Genomic DNA, 12,881 nt, shown 5'->3' on the forward strand with positions numbered 1-12,881 from the left:
TGCTGGATGTGGTGGAGGAGAGGTGGGCCACCCTGTACCCCAGCCCGGGACGAGGGCTGCCAGTCGCTGCCATTCACCGTGCCTGGATAGAGGTGGCAGAGGCAGTGTAGATGGCAGAGGCGGTGAGCGCCACAAGCAACACCATCCGGACCAGCCAGCAGTGCCATAAAAAACTGCACAACCGCCTCAGGGTGGCCAGGGTGAGTAGACAACACCGTCCTACGGACCCGTAACTCTACACCCTCCCCCCACCCTGAGGGCGGCTGAACCCCCAACTGGACGTGGTCGGTGTCCCAGAGGAAAGGGATGTCGCCGGGATGGCGATCAGCTGCAGGCCTCCTTGTTAATGAAGAAGTGAGACCCTGCTGAGTTGCGGTTGCCCGTGACACTTTTACCAACCCCCACCCCCACACCATTGCAAGGTTCATACTACTGTTGAGTCCAAATTGAAAAGTTCATGGTATTGTTGAGTTCAAGTTGAATCTAAAAGGTACAGAGGAAAGCTCAGGAAAGTATTAAGAAGGCCAAAGGGAGAGAACGAGAATAGATTTACAAAAATAGTAAAATGGTAATGGGGCAGACAGGAGAGACAGAGACGATGTTATGGTACTAATGAGTACTTTGTATCTGCCCTCACTAGAAAAGAGGATCCTGCTTATGTAGCAGTAAAGGAGGAGACAATAACGATATTGAATGGATACAAATAAAGAAGAGGTACTTAAAAACTTTAGAAGAGTTCAAGAAGAAAATTCACCCAATTTGGTGAAATGCATCCTTAGTTACTGAGAGGTACAAGGACATAAATTGAGGTAAATATATTTGTCTAAGCCATTTGATTTCGTTTTGCAATCAAACTTACCTGAACTTGGTTAATCAATTGATTTTAAGAGTTTGGGAGGAATTTCCCTATTTTCCTTGATTTGAAAGAAAAATCTGTTTCTTTGCCTCTCCTTTTAGGCTAGACTGCGTGGAAGTAGATGGTTGATTTGTGAGGTTGTATTATCTATTGGATTGGGTGGCATGATGGAGCAGATAGGCTCAACTTTTTGTATGCTGACCTGGGCGGCATCGTAGCAAAGTGGTTAGCACAGTTGATTCACAGCTCCAGGGTCCCAGGTTCGATTCCCGGCTTGGGTCACTGTCTGTGTGGAGTCTGCACGGTCTCCCGGTGTCTGTGTGAGTTTCCTCCAGGTGCTCCAGTTTCCTCCCACAGTCCATAGACGTGCAGGTTAGGTGGATTGGCCATGCTAAATTGCCTTTAGTTTCCAAAAAGGTTAAATGGGGTTACTGGGCTAGGGGGATAAGGAGGAGGTGTGGGCTCAGGTCGGGTGATCGTTCCACAGGCCGGTGCATACGCGATGGGCCGAATGGCCTCCTTCTGCACTGTAAATTCTATTCTATGATTTATTCTCATCCTTCTATCAGCGTGTACTAAATTTGGAGTCACATCTTGTCCATCAGGCTATATTACTGGTTTCATATTTGGCTTGGGATGTACAGAGAACTTCCAAAATCATGAACAGTGCATTATCCTACTAAGCTAGATGAGGCTAGCACTAGAGATAAACTAACCATTAACGAACCAAAGGATTCAAATCTCATTCAATTCCTTTTATGTTCTTAGAAGTATATTAACATTTAAATGCACCTTGAGAAAATGATGCTCGCATAAAATATGAATTTTGAAATTTATATTAAATACATTGAAAACTATTTTAGATTGCTTTTACAAGTCAGACATTCTTTTCCACCTTCTTCATGTAATGAAGATTCAGGTCGGAGATCTCGAGTTGGTTGTACCTGTTGATGCAGCACCACTGGGCAATGTATGTGTAAAAGACACTTACCCAAGAGGAATTGCCAACTAGTTTTACTCCTTTGAATTCTAAGACTGAACTTTTTTTGCTATGATGTTTGAATTTCTGGTTTTCTTGTGTGATGTTGCTGTCTGAAAGTCCATACTTGAATGCTATACTCAAGCATTTCCTGTATAACCTGCAAAATTAGAGATATGAAACAGTGAGTTAATCAGATGGTAAACTTACAGCTTATAAATTAATTATAAACAGACGAGTTAGGAGCAGCAGGCCACTCAGCACCTCAAGCCTGCTCTGCCATTCAATAAGATTATGGCTGATCTGATTGTAACCTCAACCCCACATTCCTGTCCACCCCGATAACCTTTCACCCCCTTGTTAATGAAGAATCTATCTAGTTTTTCCACATGGCCCTTTGAGAGAAAAAGGTCTCCTCATCTCTCTCTTAAAAGAACTGCCCTGCCATTCAGTCTGCTGTGGTGGGCAAACATTTTGTCCAGTATTTCCAATGCTTCAATTTGACAACATATTTTGCATAAAGTAACAAGCAAATGTTTCAAACCTAAGTGTTAGAAGCTTGATTAAAAAGGAATAATGTGGGGACTTCCAGTGGTGAGCACGAGCTGAACGGTCGCACTCAAGGTGGCTCCCGCTTGGAGACTCGTTTGGCCCTTTTTACCCGGTAAATGGGTGCTGTGGTGGGAAGAAGGTTAAAGCAAGTGAAGTTTGTTGGTTTCTCCTCCAGTGTGGGACGTCAATGGGGTACAATACAAGGCAAAATTGAACAAAGCCCCCACTCCAGACTTAGAGGACCCTCGTGGCAGAGTGAAGTAGAATATGGCAGAGCTTGCCATGTTGTTGACACTCTCTCAATTGCTAATGGAGCAGCTAATGGAGTTCATCAATGGATAATTCCAGAAGTGTTATAACCTGCCTGCTTACCATTGGCTGGGGACTAATGACAATCCCACAATCCTGTGGGAGTATGAGCTTCCCCAATGAGGGGGGGGCGGAGAAATCATTAGCAGACTCCCTGCATAAATAGAGCTGGCCAGTTTGGAACCAGACAAGAGAGGAGTTTGGCAGCAAGAGAAGTTGCTGCTGCTGTTGTTGTGTATATATATATATATATATATATATATATATATATGTTATTGTAAATAAATGTTCTTTCTTTGTATCCTGAAAACTTGTGCTGGATTCTTCATGGCCCTCACAAAACTGGCGACGAGGGTTAAAGTGAATAGCTGTCTACACTGCTGAAGCCACCTCCCTGGATTTTTGTTGGACACAGGTTGGAAGTTGTTTTCTATTACATCATGCCTCTGTATGGACATTTGGATGTTTTCGATGCTGCGCTGGAAAGCTGGAACCAGTACACACAACGGATGCGTTACTATTTCCGGGCAAACAACATCGCCGAAATCGAGCGCCAGGTGGTCATATTGCTCACCGCCTGCGGCCCACATACTTTTGGTGTGATTAGGAGCCTTACATACCCAGCTGTGCCAAACAACAAAACGTTTGATGAACTTGTGAACTTAGTGGGGCAACATTTCAACCCAACCCCATCCACAATAGTCCAACGTTACCGGTTTAATACCGCTGAAAGGACCCCAGGAGAATCCCTTGCCGACTTTCTATCCAGGCTACGCAGGATTGCGGAGTACTGTCACTATGGTGAGACCTTGTCAGAAATGTTACGCGGCTGTTTGGTTTGCGGTATTAACAATGCGGCCACCCAGAGAAAGTTGTTAGCCGAGCCAACATTGACTTTTCAACAGGCCATTCAAATAGTATTGTCCCGAGAGAGCGCAGAACGAGGAGTGCAGGAGCTACAGGGAATGGAGATGCATGCCTTGGGGCGCAACCCCTTCCGTCCGAAAGCATCCCTCCGCACCCCTGCGGTACCTTGGGCAAGGCGACGTCCGGATCGACGCCAGTGGCCGTCAGACATTCCTCCCCGAAGGGAGCCTTCTCCAGAACCAATGGATGAGGACCCATGTCCGTGTCAGACTTGTAGGCGCCGACCCTGTCACGGACGCCGGTCCTGGGGGTGCCAGAGGCGCCGTCGTTCCGTCCGAAACTGGAGCCAGCCGTACCTTTCATTTGGATGAACCTGCGGCGACTACTCCGAGGATGTGGAGACGGAGGATGACTGCCTGCAGCTGCATTGTGTGGCAACTCCCCGTGTGGCCCCCACTAGGGTGACAGTACGGGTCAATGGTCACCCGCTTGAGATGGAGTTGGACACTGGCGCAGCGATCTCCGTGATCGCCCAGAGGACATTTGACCGCATCAAGCAGGGTATACAGACCCTTGCATTAACAGACACACAGGCCAGGTTGGCCACCTACACGGGGGAACCATTGGACATTGCAGGAACTATGATGACCCCTGTTGTTCATGGACGCCAGGAGCGGCGTTTCCCACTAATCATGGTGCACGGCCATGGGCCCAGCCTGTTGGGCCGGGACTGGTTTCGCCATTTGCGGTTGCAGTGGCAGCACATCCTCCAAACAGTTTCTGGAGGGTTGACTGAGGTGCTAGGACGATACCCAGATGTATTCCAGCCCGGTTTGGGGAAAATAAAAGGGGCTGTAGCCCATATCCAAGTCAAACCAGGAGCCACGCTGCGCTATTTCCGGGCGCGCCCGGTGCCTTACGCCTTGCCCGAGAACGTAGAAGGGGGCTCACTCATTTGGAGACTTTGGGTATCACCAGGCCCGTCCGTTTCGCCGACTGGGCAGCACCAATTGTACCTGTAATGAAGCAAGATGCCACAGTTCGCTTGTGCGGCGACTATAAACTTACAGTGAACACGGTTTCCCGACTCGACCGATACCCATTGCCTCGCATTGAGGACCTCTATACGAAGCTTGCAGGCGGACTCTCGTTCACAAAATTAGATATGAGTCACGCCTACCTACAGTTGGAGCTGGACCCTGCCTCCCGGCCATATGTAACGATTAATACACACCGGGGCCTGTATGAATATACACATTTGCCTTTTGGAGTATCCTCTGCCTGCGCTATTTTTCAACGCGTTATGGAGGGCATTTTGAGAGGTTTACCGCGTGTTGCTGTTTACTTAGATGACGTTTTGATCACAGGGACGTTGGAGCAGGAACATTTAGAAAATTTGGAGGCTGTCCTTAGACGTTTTTCGGAGGCTGGAGTCCGTTTACGTCGCACAAAGTGCGTTTTTTCAGGCGAAGGAAGTAGTCTACCTGGGTTATCGGGTGGACCGCGAAGGTTTGCACCCTGTCGCAGAGGAGGTGTGCGCGATTCGACAGGCCCCCGTCCCGACTGACACTTTGCGTCTTCGTTCGTTTCTCGGCCTCGTAAACTATTACGGAAAGTTCCTCCCCAATCTGGCAACTACGTTGGCCCCGTTGCGCCTTCTGCTAAAGAAGAATCACATCTGGGTTTGGGGTCAGCCGCAAGAAACCGCTTTCCGGCGGGTAAAACAACAATTGTCATCTTCTGGGTTACTAACCCACTATGATCCTGGAAAGCCTTTGCTCGTCACATATGGTACTGGGGCCATCCTGTCCCACAAGATGGAAACGGGGCCAAGCGGCCGATAGCTTTTGCCTCCCGCACATTGCAGCGGGAAAAATAGTACACGCAGATCGAGAAGGAGGGCCTGGCAGTGGTCTTTGGGTGAAACGTTTCCACCAGTACGTATATGGCCACCACTTCACTATTGTGACTGATCATAAGCCTCTGCTGGGACTTTTCAGAGAGGATAAGCCAATACCGCCCATTGCTTCCACACGGATCCAGCGCTGGGCTTTGTTGCTCGCTGCATACGAGTATTCTCTGGAACACAAACCAGGAACCCAGATAGGGAATGCCGGTTGCCTTTATCGACCGGCCCCATGTCGACCCCCACGACCGGTGAGGTGGTTGCAACCCTAAATTTTATGGACACCTTGCCTGTCACGGCATCACAGATCCGTGAGTGGACCCAGACGGAGCCAGTCCTGTCAAAGGTTCGGCACATAGTCCTGTATGGAGGTCAGTATAGACAGCTCCCAGACGGGTTGCGGGCGTTTTCCTCCAAGCTGTCCGAATTCAGCGTGGAAGGCGGCCTTTTGCGGGGGACGCGTGTGATTGTCGCGGAAAAAGGACAAGAGCTGATACTGAGAGACTTGCACAATGGTCATCCGGGTGTGACCAAAATGAAAATGTTGGCCCAGAGTTATGTCTGGTGGCCAGGCCTCGACACCGACATTGAGAAGGTGGCCCAAAACTGCTCCATTTGCCAGAAGCATCAGAAGCTACCGCCGGCCGCACCCCTACATTACTGGGAATGGCCAGGGCGGCCTTGGGCATGCTTGCATGCGGAGTTCGCTGGCCCTTTTCAAGGATCCTTGTTCCTGCTATTAATCGATGCCCCGTCTAAATGCCTAGAGGTGCATAATTGGATTGGATTGGATTGGATTTGTTTATTGTCACGTGTACCGAGGTACAGTGAAAAGTATTTTTCTGCAAGCAGCTCAACAGATCATTCAGTACATGGGAAGAAAAGGGAATTGAACAGAATTCAAGAAAATACATGAGAATAAGATGGGAGACACAACGTCCTGCACAACAATCGAGAAGATGCGTTTGTCTTTCAGTACGCATGGCCTCCACGAGGTGCTGGTCACGGACAATGGCACTCCGTTCACAAGTGAGGAGTTTGCAAGGTTCATTAAGATGAATGGCATACGCCATATCCGCACTGCCCCTTACCACCCGGCTTCAAATGGGTTGGCGGAGCGCGCAGTGCAGACATTCAAACGAAGCCTAAAGAAGCAGTCTTCCGGGTCGATGGACACGAGACTGGCTCGGTTTTTGTTTTCGTTTAGGACCACCCCCCCCATGCGGTGACTGGGGTAGCTCCCGCAAAACTCCTAATGGGCCGGAGACTTCGCAGCCGCCTGAACATGGTTTTCCCGGACATTGGCGCAAAAGTACGCCGCACACAAGAATGGCAGGGACAGGGTTTTCTCGGCATCAGCCGATTCGGCAGTTTACGCCCGGTGACCCAGTGTTCGTTCGGAATTTTGCTGGTGGTGCCCATTGGGTCCCTGACGTAATCTTTTGCAAAACGGGCCCTATCTCTTACCAGGTACAAGTCCAGGGGCATGTAGACCATGTTCGGTCCAGAAGACTATCCCTGCCAAAGATTGCCCGCCCCAGGAGCTCATTCCTACAGCCGCAGAGATCAGGCACAATGGAAAGAATTCCTCACAATCTTCCTCTGGTGCCTCACTCAAAGCCTGCGCAGGTCGTGACAGAACCGCATGGAGACAAAGACACCGAGATGACGGAGGCAGCAGACTCTGACTCCGAGATGGAGACACAAGACACCTCAGAGGGGGAATCCTCGGGCCGTGGACGTACAACCGTTACGTCGTTCATCACGGAAGCGCCGGTCTCCATCTCGTTACACGCTGCCCGATCCAGCACCTCGTGCAAATGGTGTCCGGCCTGCGGCAAAACGAGTCCTTCACCAGGGTTTTCGGTGGATTCCTTGGACTTTGGGGGGGAGGGATGTTATAACCTGCCTGCTTACCATTGGCTGGGGACTAATGACAATCCCACAATCCTGTGGGAGTATGAGCTTCCCCAATGAGGGGGGCGGAGAAATCATTAGCAGACTCCCTGCATAAATAGAGCTGGCCAGTTTGGAACTAGACAAGAGAGGAGTTTGGCAGCAAGAGAAGCTGCTGCTGCTGCGGCGGCGGCGGCGGCGGCGGCGGCGGCGTGTATATATATATGTTATTTTGTAAATAAATGTTATTTCTTTGTATCCTGAAAACTCGTGCTGGATTCTTCGTGGCCCTCACAAAAAGAGGCATAGACAGGAGATGCCGGAAGACCTGTCGAAGGCGATTGCGATGACAGTAGCTCCCCTTCGTATATCGATGGAAAGGGTGGAGCAGTGTGGATTTGTTGGGTGCATTGATTAGAGAGGTGGAGAAGATGGTCTTGACCACAGCGACCGGATTGTCTCAAAGGCAGAAATAGTAATGCTGGTGGAGGCCCACAAAGGTTTAAAGATCATGGCGGATGACCAGAAGAACTGATCCATGCGTCAAAACCTGAGGATGGTCAAGTTACCGGAGAGAATCAAAGGTATGAGCACCAGCAATTACGTAATGACGATTTTCAGGAAGCTTGTTGGGGAGGGGGTCTTCACGAAACTTCCCGAGGTGAACCGGGCTCACCAGTCACTGCGCCAGAAGCCGAGAGCCAGGGATGCGCGGTGGGTGGTAATCGTCTGTTAGCATAAATATTTAGAGAAGGAGCGAATCTTGAAGTGGTCAATTACCAAGTGAGACTGTAGCTGGGAGGGGCACTCCATATGAATTTGCCAACACTGTCCGTGTGGAGTTTGCAGATTCGCCCCCACAACCCAAAGATGTGCAGGATAGGTGGATTGGCCACGCTAAATTGCCCTTAATTGGGAAAAAAATGAATTGGGTACTTGAAATTTATAAATAAATTTACCAGGGCATTGGGGCTGATCTGACCAAACGTCGAGCTGACTTCAACAAGGCCAGGACAGCGCACTTCAGGAACAAAGTTCAATGTGGAATGCTGTTCCCTGCAAAATTGTGGGTCATGTTTAAGGACAGAGAGTATTATTTCAATACCCCGGAGCAGGTAAATAACCTTTGAGAGAAAATGGTTTTGGGGGGAATTGAAGGTGATTATGTACAGTTATGGGGCTGGATTCTCCTTTTCAGTGGAGGTCTACGTTGAAAATATTGGCACCGACCCCTCACCGATTCCGAGACTGGTGAAGGGCCAGCAGTGGTGCTGGCTGAAACTCCTGGCTCCCGCGCTGAAAATGGCCGGATCCCCGACTGGCCATCCATGACCCTATAGGCCACCCTGTTAGTTCTGCTTCACTAGACCCCCAGCCCTGATGGAAGCACCCTGGACAGTGGCATGGATCCTGGCCGAGTGTAGCACTGCTGGACACAGTCTGCAACCGCCACGCCGGGTACCCGACCGCTGAGACCACACGTGTCCCACGCGGTCGGGAACTCGGCCCATCGGGGGCGGAGCATTGCGGGAGGGTTGGCCCATCACGCGCTAACGCAGTTGTAACGGCATGCGGTGTGCAACACGATTACGCCATTTCCGAGGGGGCGGAGCATGGCTGACCAGAGTCAAACCGGCACCATCCCCGATTTGGACGTTGGAGTCGTTTCCCCACCCAATCGCTGATTACGATATTGCGTCGGGCAACGGAGAATCTCGCCTATGGTGTTTTTTTAAAATTTCAATGTTTGAAGATTTACAGATTCATATATTTGTTCTTCACCTTGGTTGATGTCGTTGTTACTTTGGGTTCCATGTTTTTTTTCAACAGTATCCCGTCAAGGGTTCGTTCTTCCCGGTACACACTATTTTGGATGAGGGAGTGGGGTATGGAGCTATTTGGGTTGTTTGGGTTGGGTTCTTTTTGCTGATTTCCAAGTGGGGTCACCATGCTAGCAGTTATGCTGGTAAACGGAGTTGCGTGAGGGAGGAGGCTGCAGCTGGTAGCCTGGGGGGGGGGGGGGCTGGTTTGGTTGCTGGGGGAAGCAGCATGTTGAGGTTAGCTGGGCTTTCTTTGTTTAAGGGGGGAGGGGTTGGGTGTTCTTTGGAGTGGCACAGGTTGGCTGACTGATCGAAGGATGGTGGGGAGGAGAGGGGTGGTGGGTAGGAAGCCAAGGGGGAGGTGGTGAAAGGATAGAATGTTGGTTGCAGGTTTCTTTGTGTTTGGATTTGGATGAGGATGGTGATAGCGGCTATTTTGGGTGGGCCTGGAACCAAGGCGCACCTGGAGTCAGCTATTCTCCTCCTCACAAATTGGATATGGCGGTTCCTAAGTGGGCGGGCGGGGGGGGGGGAGAGAGGTTTCCGAGACCCCCAGGCAGGATGGTCACATGGAAAGTGAGGGGGTTAAACGGTCCGGTAAAAAGATACCAGGTGTTTGCTCACTTGAAGAGCTTGAAAGCCAATGTAATCTTCTTGCAGGAGAGGCATTTGAGAGTTAGGTATCAGACAAGGATAAGGAAGGGATGGGTGGGGCAGGGGTTCCATTCAAACTTTTATATCAAGTCAAGAGGGGTAGCGATCTTGTTTGACAAGAGGGTGGCCTATCCGGCAACGAGTATTGTGACAAATCTTGGGGGGATGATTTGTGATGCTGAATGGGGTTTTGCCAGAGGCACCGGTAGTTTTAGTCAACATATAGGTTATGAATTGGGACGACGCAGATTTTATTAAGAAGGTATTGGCTTCCATCCCCGACCTTGACTCACATCAGTTAATCATGGAGGTTGATTTCAACTGCGTATTGGACACGAAGATGGACAGGTCGACCCCAAGTCCTTTGTAACTTCGGGGATGGCGATAGAGTTGGCAGGGTTTAAGGAGCAGGTGGTGGTGGGGGACCTGTGGAGGTTTAGTCATCCGAGAGAGAGGGCGCTTTCCTTATTCTCCCATGTGCATCGGGTATACTCCCGATTAGACTTTTTTATGGTGGGAAAATTGGTACTCCCAGGGGTGATGGGTGCTGAGTACACTGCGATAGTAATATCAGATCCTGCGCCACATTGTGTGGGTGTGAGGCTGGTGACAGGTCAAGCCCAGCGTCCCCGTGGAGGTTAGACATGACACTCCTGGCAGAAAAGGAGTTCTGTGAGAAGGTAGCTTCAGCCGTAGACAACTAAGTAGAGTTCAACCAGAATGGAGAAGTCTCGCCCTCTAAGTTCTGGAAAGTGCTGAAGGTGGTGATCAGAGGGGAGGTAATCCCATATAAGGCCCACAGGAACAAGGTTGGGAGGGTGGACAGGCAAAGTATGATCAACTCAATTCTGGAGATGGGCTGACAGTACTCCACAGCCCCAACAAAGGAGCTGTTAGCGGAGAGAAAGAGGTTACAGATGGACTTTGATTTGATGTCAACTGGGAAGGTGGTAAATCAACTACATTGCCTCATGGGGATCGTTTTTATGAATATGGGGAGAAGGCCAGCCGTCTATTGGCTCACCAGCTGAGGCGACGGGTGGCTGCACGAGATATGGACCACATTAAGGATGAGGGCAAAGGGCTGATGACTGTTCCGGACAAAATTAATGACGCATTTGAGGCATTTTACCAGGGGCTGGGCAGGTCTGAGCACCTGGAGAAGGGCTTGGAGATAAAACAGTCTTTAGACAGGCTGGGCTTCCCATTGGTGGTGAGGGGACAGGGGTTGGAAGTGTCATTGGTGCTGGAGGAGGTTATGGAGTGTATCCGTTCCACACAATCAGAGAAGGCACCGGGCCCGGATGATTTCCCGGTGGAATTTTACAAGCAGTTTGCAGCATCACTGGCACCACATTTATTGGGGATGTTCAATGACTCTGTCATGGGGGCATGGTGGCAGAGGCATCGATCTCCCTGATCCCGAAGAAAGACAAGGATCCGGTGGAGTGCGGGTCTTATAGGCCTATTTCCTTATTGAATACTGATGCAAAGGTGTTAGCTAAGGTTTTGGTGAAGCGTCTGGGAGGGTTGTTTGTACGTGGTGGCCTCCGAGGACCAGACTGGCTTCACTAAGGGGTGACAGTTGTCGGCCAATACCAGGCGACTCTTGAACGTGGTGATGTCCCCATCAAGGACGAAGGTGCCAGAAGTAATCATCTCCTCCATGGATGAAGAGAAAGCTATTGATCGAGTGGAGTGGAGGTACCTCTTTGAGGTTCTGGGACGGTTCGGTTTTGGGCCAACGGTTATCTCCTGGGTGAGGCTGTTATACAGTACTCTCACGGTGAGTGTTTGAATAAATGCGGTGAGCTCAGAGTATTTCCGGCTGTACAGGGGCACGAGACAGGGATGTCCACATGTTGTCCACATTAGCAATTGAAACCTTGGCCATTGCATTTTGGTCGTTGAATCAGTGGAGAGGTATTGAGAGAGGGGGAAAGGAACATAGGGTGTCTCTTTATGCGAATGACCGGTTGTTGTACATTTTGGACTGACTGTCCTGTATGGGGAAGATAATGGTACTGTTGAGGAAGTTTGGATCCTTCTCAGGGTACAAACTAAATGTAAGCAAGTGCAAAATATTTCTGGTGAACCCCCTGAATAGGGCAGCAGATTTGGGAACACTGATGTTCAAGCTGGCCAAGACGGAATTTTGATATCCAGGGATTCAGGTGACTCATGATTTTGCCCTGTTGCACAAATTAACTTGGCCGGTCTGATGGAGGGAGTGAATGGTGACTTGAAGAGATGGGATACCCACCCATTTTCCTTGGCGGGGAGAATACAGATGATCAAAATTAACATTTTGTGAAAAACCTATTTGTGTTACAGTCTCTCCTGATCTTCCTCCCCAAATCTTTTTTCATTAAGGTGGACAATTTTGTGTGGGTGGGCAAGACACCTAGGATTCGGAGGGCCTTTCTGCAGAGGGGACAGCATTCGGGAGGGCTGGCGTTGTCAATTTTATGTTCTACTGGGTGGCAAGCATTGAGAAGGTGCGATGGTGCAGGGTGGGGGGCAGTGGTCTGTATAGTTACTGCCCCCTCCTGTTTTCCCCAGCCAAATTCACAACAAACCCGATATCATAAAATCATAGAATTTACAGTGCAGAAAGAGGCCATTCAGCCCATTGAGTCTGCACTGGCCCACACCTCCACCCTATCCCCGTAACCCCACCCAAACGTTTTGGACACTACGGGCAATTTAGCATGGCTAATCCACCTAACCTGCACATCTTTGGACTGTGGGGGGAAACCGGAGCACCTGGAGGAAACCTACGCAGACACAAGGAGAACGTGCCGACTCCACACAGACAGTGACCCAAGCTGGGAATTGAACCTGGGACCCTGGAGCTGTGAAGCAACTGTGATAACCACTGTGCTACCGTACCTGTCGGTAATGGTGGCATCTCAAATCTGGAATACATTCGACAACATTTTAGATTAGGGGGCATGCCAGTACTGTCGCCAAGATTAGGAGGCATGTCAGTACTGTCGCCAATCTGCGGAAACCATACATTAGCACCATCGAGGATTGATG

General features: G+C 49.9%; 1 protein-coding gene across 1 annotated transcript in view; it reads right to left on the bottom strand.

Moving 5' to 3' along the window:
• The window catches only part of LOC119971420 (adhesion G-protein coupled receptor G2-like), a 198,378-nt gene that overhangs the window by 84,229 nt on the left and 101,268 nt on the right, over positions 1-12,881 (bottom strand). The window contains exon 5 of the mRNA XM_038806911.1: positions 1,848-1,995. The gene's annotated coding sequence lies outside the window, so the exon portion shown is untranslated. The remainder of the gene's footprint in view (positions 1-1,847; positions 1,996-12,881) is intronic.

This window comes from Scyliorhinus canicula, chromosome 9 (assembly GCF_902713615.1).
Source record: "Scyliorhinus canicula chromosome 9, sScyCan1.1, whole genome shotgun sequence".
Classification (NCBI taxonomy): Eukaryota; Metazoa; Chordata; class Chondrichthyes; order Carcharhiniformes; family Scyliorhinidae; genus Scyliorhinus; species Scyliorhinus canicula.